The sequence below is a fragment of the Octopus sinensis genome, unplaced genomic scaffold (assembly GCF_006345805.1).
Source record: "Octopus sinensis unplaced genomic scaffold, ASM634580v1 Contig19387, whole genome shotgun sequence".
Classification (NCBI taxonomy): domain Eukaryota; kingdom Metazoa; phylum Mollusca; class Cephalopoda; order Octopoda; family Octopodidae; genus Octopus; species Octopus sinensis.
The window spans coordinates 18,001-25,124 of NW_021836305.1; positions in this window are offsets into that span (position 1 = coordinate 18,001).

Genomic DNA, 7,124 nt, shown 5'->3' on the forward strand with positions numbered 1-7,124 from the left:
TAGAGTTCTTTCGTTGCTGGTCACCACCTTTTCAGTGACTTGGTGATTTCCTCTCTCACTCTGAGGTCTGTAAGGTCTGCCCTTGTTATTATTATTGCTATTATTATTGGTGTAACCACTCTCCCAACACACAACAAAATTTGTTTCAACACACAAATTCACATCAAGAATCTTGCAAAACAAATACAACTTCGTCATTATTGTTTTGGTTGAAGCAAAAGCTAACATGGAATCTTGATGGAAGATTTTAATTTAGTTCACTTTAGTACAGAAAGATTGTGTCATAAAATCAGGGGTGATCTCAGATATGTCGTTATCCAAAGGATTAATTTAATTAAAACCTTAATTTTTTTTAAATTGAAAAAAAAATGTTTTTTAAATTTTTAAATATTATTATTATTATTATTATTACTAGTATTGTTATACATACATACATACAAGCATACGTAATAATAATAATAATAATAATAATAATAATAATAATAAGTGGATGTAAACACATGAACAAAAGAATAAACAAAAGCAAATTACACAAACTTATATAAACAGAAGATACAAATATTACAGGCACTCCCCCCACACACACACTAACTAAACATAGACGCACATAGAGATATACGCATGCGCAAAGGAAGACACATACAATAGAAATACAAAATGGCTGACGGTTAGTAAGGAGAGACACACAAATAAGAAAGAAGAAAGCAAAGGACCACTGATGCTGTCACAGGAATGTGACGAAAGAACTCTGGCCGAAATAAGATTAAGTTTAATGTAAAAAATAAATAACACTGAAGCAAAGTAACACCAAATATATAGTGCGTGTGTTTTTATTGGCTAAACTGGCAAAATGAACATTCCGAAATACAACAACAACTTCATTATAAAGTTGAGCAAAAAAATTTTGATGAACGAAATTAAATATTGATTGATTTTTTAAAATCCAAATTGTGACCTACCCTCATTGAAGAACTTATCAGACAATAGATTTGTTGATGGTTTTAAGTGATGAAAGCGACACAGTAACTACTTAAAATAAAATGTCTTTCTGGATTATTTTTTTTTCCTGCTACTTTCCAGTAAAAGAAAAACGAATCCTGCAAGGAATACACTAAATATCATTTACTAACATGTCTAATATGACCGGATTAAAAGGAAAAATTATTTTATGAATACACATACATCAAATGTCTGATAAATGCTATGTCTAACTAATTAGTATTTTTACCTGAAAAAGTGTTTTCACATTTTGGACAAACATCTTTTAAAAAACAATTTTTACAAAAAAAAAAGCAATAAAAAAAAAGATGAGAAAATTCTTCAAATATTGACTTTTAAAATTATCAGTGCAATTTTTGTCTTTTGGAGTCTAAAAGGCATTTCATAAACAATATTCTGCAAGTGGGAAATGTGACATTTCCATACTTGCCATCTCTGAAGAGCACAAGTATTAGATAACCATTCAGTTTGCTAATATTCAGTGCAAAACTAATTGATGAAATCGGCCGTAAGGGATCTATAATACTGAATACTTTGATTAATATATAATTGTTGATACATTGTAAGCTTCTCACAGAGTGTTATGTTGTTGTTCCTTTATCATGCAATAAATACACGATTACAATAACTAACACAAATCTAAACAACAACAACAAACATATTTTTTTGTAATAAATCATTATATTAAGGCGGTGAGCTAGCAGAAACGTTAGCATGCCGGGCGAAATGCTTAGCAGTATTTCATCTGTCTTTACGTTCTGAGTTCAAATTCTGCCAAGGTCGACTTTGCCTTTCATCCTTTTGGGGTCAATAAATTAAGTACCAGCTGCGTACTGAGGTTAATCTAATCAACTGGCCCCCTCCAACAAAATTTCGGGCTTTGTGCCTTGAGTAGAAAAGAATAAATCATTATATTTGTAAAAGAAATTTTATTTTATATAATATCTTTATTGAAGTTTAGTATCAAAATATTTCATTCATTTTTTATTTGTTTCAGTAATTTGACTGTGGCCATGCTGGGGCAGTACCTTTTCAGTTTAACAGACTGGCCCCAGTACTTATGTATGTTTTTCTTTTTTAGCCTGGTACTTATTCTACAAGTCTTTTCTACCAAGCCCCTAAGGTATGAGGATGTAAACAAACCAACGTAGCTTATCAAGCACCCACACATACCAGAATGGCAAATAGATATTAAATGATGATGACAATGAATTCCAGTTTGGTTCTAAGCTTGGAATTTACTTTATAAAGTGATGGATTGCTTCATTGATGATATATTTAAAAATCCGTTCCTATCCCTAAAATTTATATAAACATTAACAAGGAGAATGGAGTGAGTAACTTGTTTGACTTCATGATTGAAGAATTGTTTCATCGATACTCAAACTTCTGGTAGAGCATTGAGGGATCCAAGTTGCTCGCTCTGTTCTCCATGTTGACAGGCTTCCATAGAATTTCTGTGTACCAAGTTCACTCGCATAAACGGAGAAATTCCAACATATATTCTGAAACAATCCTATTTCTCCATCAGATGACAACACACGTGCTCTGGTCTTCTCGTAGGTCTTTGCAAAGGCAAGAAATAGTTCTTCTGGATTGTCACATGCTCAAGAGAATCTTCAACATTTTGTAACGATGAATGCTATCAAATGCTTCCCTGAAATCCATGAAGCTTATAATGACAGGTAGCTGTTTCGATTCAACTCCTATGATACACATCAGGGCTAACATCTGAGATGTTGTGGTCTAAATCCATTTTGATTTGGTCTCAGATGGTTATCAAGTGCCTGGTGAGGATCATCCGGTTGATGACTTTGGGCAAGATGTTGGACAGTGAAATTCCTATGTACTTAGTTTCATTGTTGAGGTTTCCTGACTTTGGGATTAGTATCAAGTTAATATCGGATCAGTTTTCAATGCCTCACTGAAATAACAAAGTTTACAATGGCAAGCATTGCTCAGTCATACGTTGGAAGAAGGAATTTGAACTGGAGACAATAAACTTTTCTTTTATTAATCTCTTTATCTGTCTTTATACACACACACACACACTCCCAGTTACATTTTTAGGAGTGCTCCGTTGTTTTTGTTTGTCTGTCATTCCAGCTTGTCAGCCCTTGCTCAAACCATCCAACCCATGCCAGCATGGACAATGGACGTTAAACAATGATACCGACGATGATTATTTATATATATATATGTACAGAGGTTAGACAAAATAATAGAAGCACCTTAAAATTTCAAACAAATTTATTTTAATATGGGATAGGACCACCTTTAGGTGTAATCACAGCTTGAATTCTTCAAGGTATGGACTCGTACAAAGTTTGAATTGTTTCCAAAGCAATTTTTGTCCATTCTTCAGCTAAAACAGCCTCCAGTTCTTGTAGTGGTGATAGTGGAGGATATTAACTCCTTACTTGTTTTTCTAAAATGCACCATAAATGTTCAATAATAATGAGATCTGGGGACTGTGGTGGCCAAATAAGGTGTTCAACTTCACCAGAATGTTCCTCGTGCCATTCAGTAACAACTTCAGCGGTGTGAATTTGTGCATTATCATCCTGAAAGATTGCGTTTCCCTCCGGAAACAGTTCCACAACCATAGGATGAATTTGATCAGATAAAATGCTTAAATAGTCTCGACTATTAATTCTGCTATGAAGGAAAACCATTGGGCAGACGGATTTCCAAGATATAGCCCCACACCCCAATCATCACAAATCCCCCTCCATGTTTAACAGTCTGGGTCAAATGCTTCTTTTGGCTGTCTCCACACGTATACTCGGCCGGTGGTCAGAAATAAGGTAATATCATTCTTCCACTGCTCTAGAGACCAATTCTTTAGGTTTTACTCCACTCTAAATGCTTTGCGACGTTCGTTTTTGAAAGTAGTGGTTTTCTGATTGCAGCCCTCCAGTGAAACCTGGCTTTGTGTAGTTCCCAGCAAACAGTTTTTGTGGAAACTGGGTTCTCGAGGTGGTCATTAATCCCTGCAGTAATTTTGGGAGCTGTAGTCTTGTGAGCCTTTCTAACAAGTTGCGTAAGAGTCCGACAGTCCCTATCTGAAAGTTTTGGTTTTCTTCCGGAATTTTGTTTCAACGAGGAGGTTTTTCCCACTTTCTCAAAGGCTGTCATTACTTTCGAGACAGTACTTCTTGATGCATCAAACATTTCAGGTGTTTTCATAACGCTAGTGCTTGCCATACGAGCACCAACAATTTAACCTCGTTGAAAGTCCGATAGATCTGTCATTTTAATGAATTTTAATTACCTTTTTCTGATGATATCTGAAAAGAAACACCAATTTTAGCAAAACATATTAAGCAACACTAATAATAAATAAAAAAACATCCCCGCCAACAATACATAGAAAAACAGTACCAGAACAAGTGCTTGTGTTGCAAATACCAAGAACTTTATTGCCATCAAGGAGATGGCAATGCCCAAAATGTCTGAAGGGATTCTGTGCAGTGAACCCAGCATAAACAATGGGTAAACTACAAGAGTTGAAGTGAGATCACAAGTAGGCTGAGAGAGAAGACAGACTTTGTATGCAGCAGAATGTGTAATGCCAGTATGTATGAGTAACAGAACATGTGCTGAGGGAAAGAATTAGGTACGAAAGTAATTTGATGTGATGTGGTGGAGAGATTATATAATGAACTCATTGTATACGGTGCTCTGGTGCACAACTCATGAGAAACAGTACCGAAAACTGCAGGAACAGTACCGTAAATCTTCGAGTATAGTCTGCCCTTGAGTATAATACGCAAGAGATTTTTAGGGGGCTGTGCTTCTGAAAAACCTAAACCTTGTGTATAATACACACCTCTTCTCTAATCTGAGTCACGCATAATTAAGCCAGCAGCACCTAGTCGAACAAACACTTCCGTGCATGCGTAATACAATAATGGTGGTGTTCTTAACTGTTATATGGGAATGTAAATGTTTGCAAATTGTGTTTGTTACATGTTATTCTATGTTCTGAATACTTTTATTTTAATAAATGTTGCTTACTGCAAGTTATGGATGATTCTTTTATGACTTCATTGCTTTCAGGCTTAACTTGATGTATTTTCGCGTCCGACATCACAAAATGCGTCGGAATAAGCATTGAGGCTCGGACATTGCTGAGAAAATATTTTTCACTTTTAACCTCGTATGTAGTACACACTGGTGATTTTGACCCTTAAATTTTGGGGGAAAATGCGGATTATACTCGAGGATTTACGGTACATAGAATATGCACAGGAAGTGAACAGTGAAAAAGTCTTTAAAAGAAAAGGGAGGTAAGGGTCATCAGGTGTAGAATACTGAGCTTGTAGAGATATGTGATACATTTAGGGATGATGGATGGGAGTAAATTAGTAGCAAAAGGATCCAAACAGAAGAAGTACGCAAAACAGAGGAAGACTAAGGAAGACATGGGACGAAATGGAGAAGGATGATCTCAGGAGGTTGAACGTCTGAAGGTCATGAAGGAAGTAGAAAAAGTTGCAGCAAGTGGCACGTAATAAACTGTACTTGGCCAACAATAAGGATAGCAGAGGGGTGTAACTAGGTGGGTACAGATAGGAGATGTACACAACTTACTAGTTCAAGGGTGGCATGAAGTATTGTGGTAGTGGTAGACAAGACAAAGAAAGTATAAGCATGGGAAAATGGACATAAAATAATTATATACACACACACATACATACATATATATGAAATAGATATATGCGTGTTTGTGTGTGTGTGTGTGTATATGTATATATATATATATGACATGATAAGATATATATATATATATATATATAACACCATTTAAGCATGGCCGTTGCCTGTACTGCCTGACTGGCCCTTGTGCCGGTGGCATGTAAAAGCACCCACTACACTCTCGGAGTGGTTGGCGTTAGGAATGGCATCCAGCAGTAGAAACTCTGCCAGATCAAGACTGGAGCCTGGTGCAACCATCTGGTTTGCCAGTCCTCAGTCAAATCGTCCAACCCATGCTAGCATGGAAAGTGGACATTAAACAATGATGATGATGATAATGATATGTTCATAAATGAGTCCAACCCATGCCAGCATGGAAAGCGGACATTAAATGATGATGATCAGACAGATATTCTCCCTATAGAATACACTTCATAGTGCTCAAGAGGTTTAAATTTGAGCAGTAAATATAAGGGTAAGCAAGTTAGTCAAGTCAGTATACAAAATATATTAAATACATTTAATACAAAAAAAAAGGTTCATATGTTTACATATAAAAAGGTCCAACTTACACAGAACAGAAATGATAGGAATTAAAGGGGTCGAATAAGAGTTTTACAACTCAAACAGCTGTTTCTGGGGGCTTGATGGTCCAAAATAATGATTGTAAATTGATTCCATCATTGGATAATACCAGCCTCTGTCTTCAGGGAAGAATTTTACATATGAGGTGTTTACAGAAAGGAGATTAAAGAATCTTTATCCAATGATAAAGAATCTATCATCTGATGATGGAATCAATTTAATTCCTGATATCATTTTCATTGTGTAAGTTTGAACTTTTTATATATAAACATATGTACATTTTTTATATTAAATGTATTTAAGGAGTAACCTGCCTATCTTTACATTTACTCCTTATATACATACATATCTATCTATCTATCTATCTATCTATCTATCTATCTATCTATCTAACCAAAGCATTCTATAGGGGATTAGTGGAGGGGAGGTACGACGATGAGCTCGGGGCGAACCTGGACATCGACGAGGAATACCTGACCTGCCTGTTCGGGATGACTTTCGGGCCAGGGCCCATGGACAACTTTCAGAGATCCCTGGCCTGGCAGTGCTACCGAGAAGCGCTACCCGTTCGGGATAAGCTCTACAGACACGGCTCGAGAAACACGGGGCCGACCTGCCCGAGATGCGGTCAGAGTGACGAAACCGTTCTGCACGCACTCGTGCTGTGTCCAACAATTTCCGACCTGTGGGCTTATGTTGAACAACTGCTGTCACGTGTGGGACGAGTCGGTTTATCAGCTGAGTCTATCGTCAATATTGTCACGCCTCCTTCCTTCAAACGGGAAGGAAGAGCTGTTTTCATCATCCTTGTGGCTATGGCGAAAGAATGTATCTGGTGG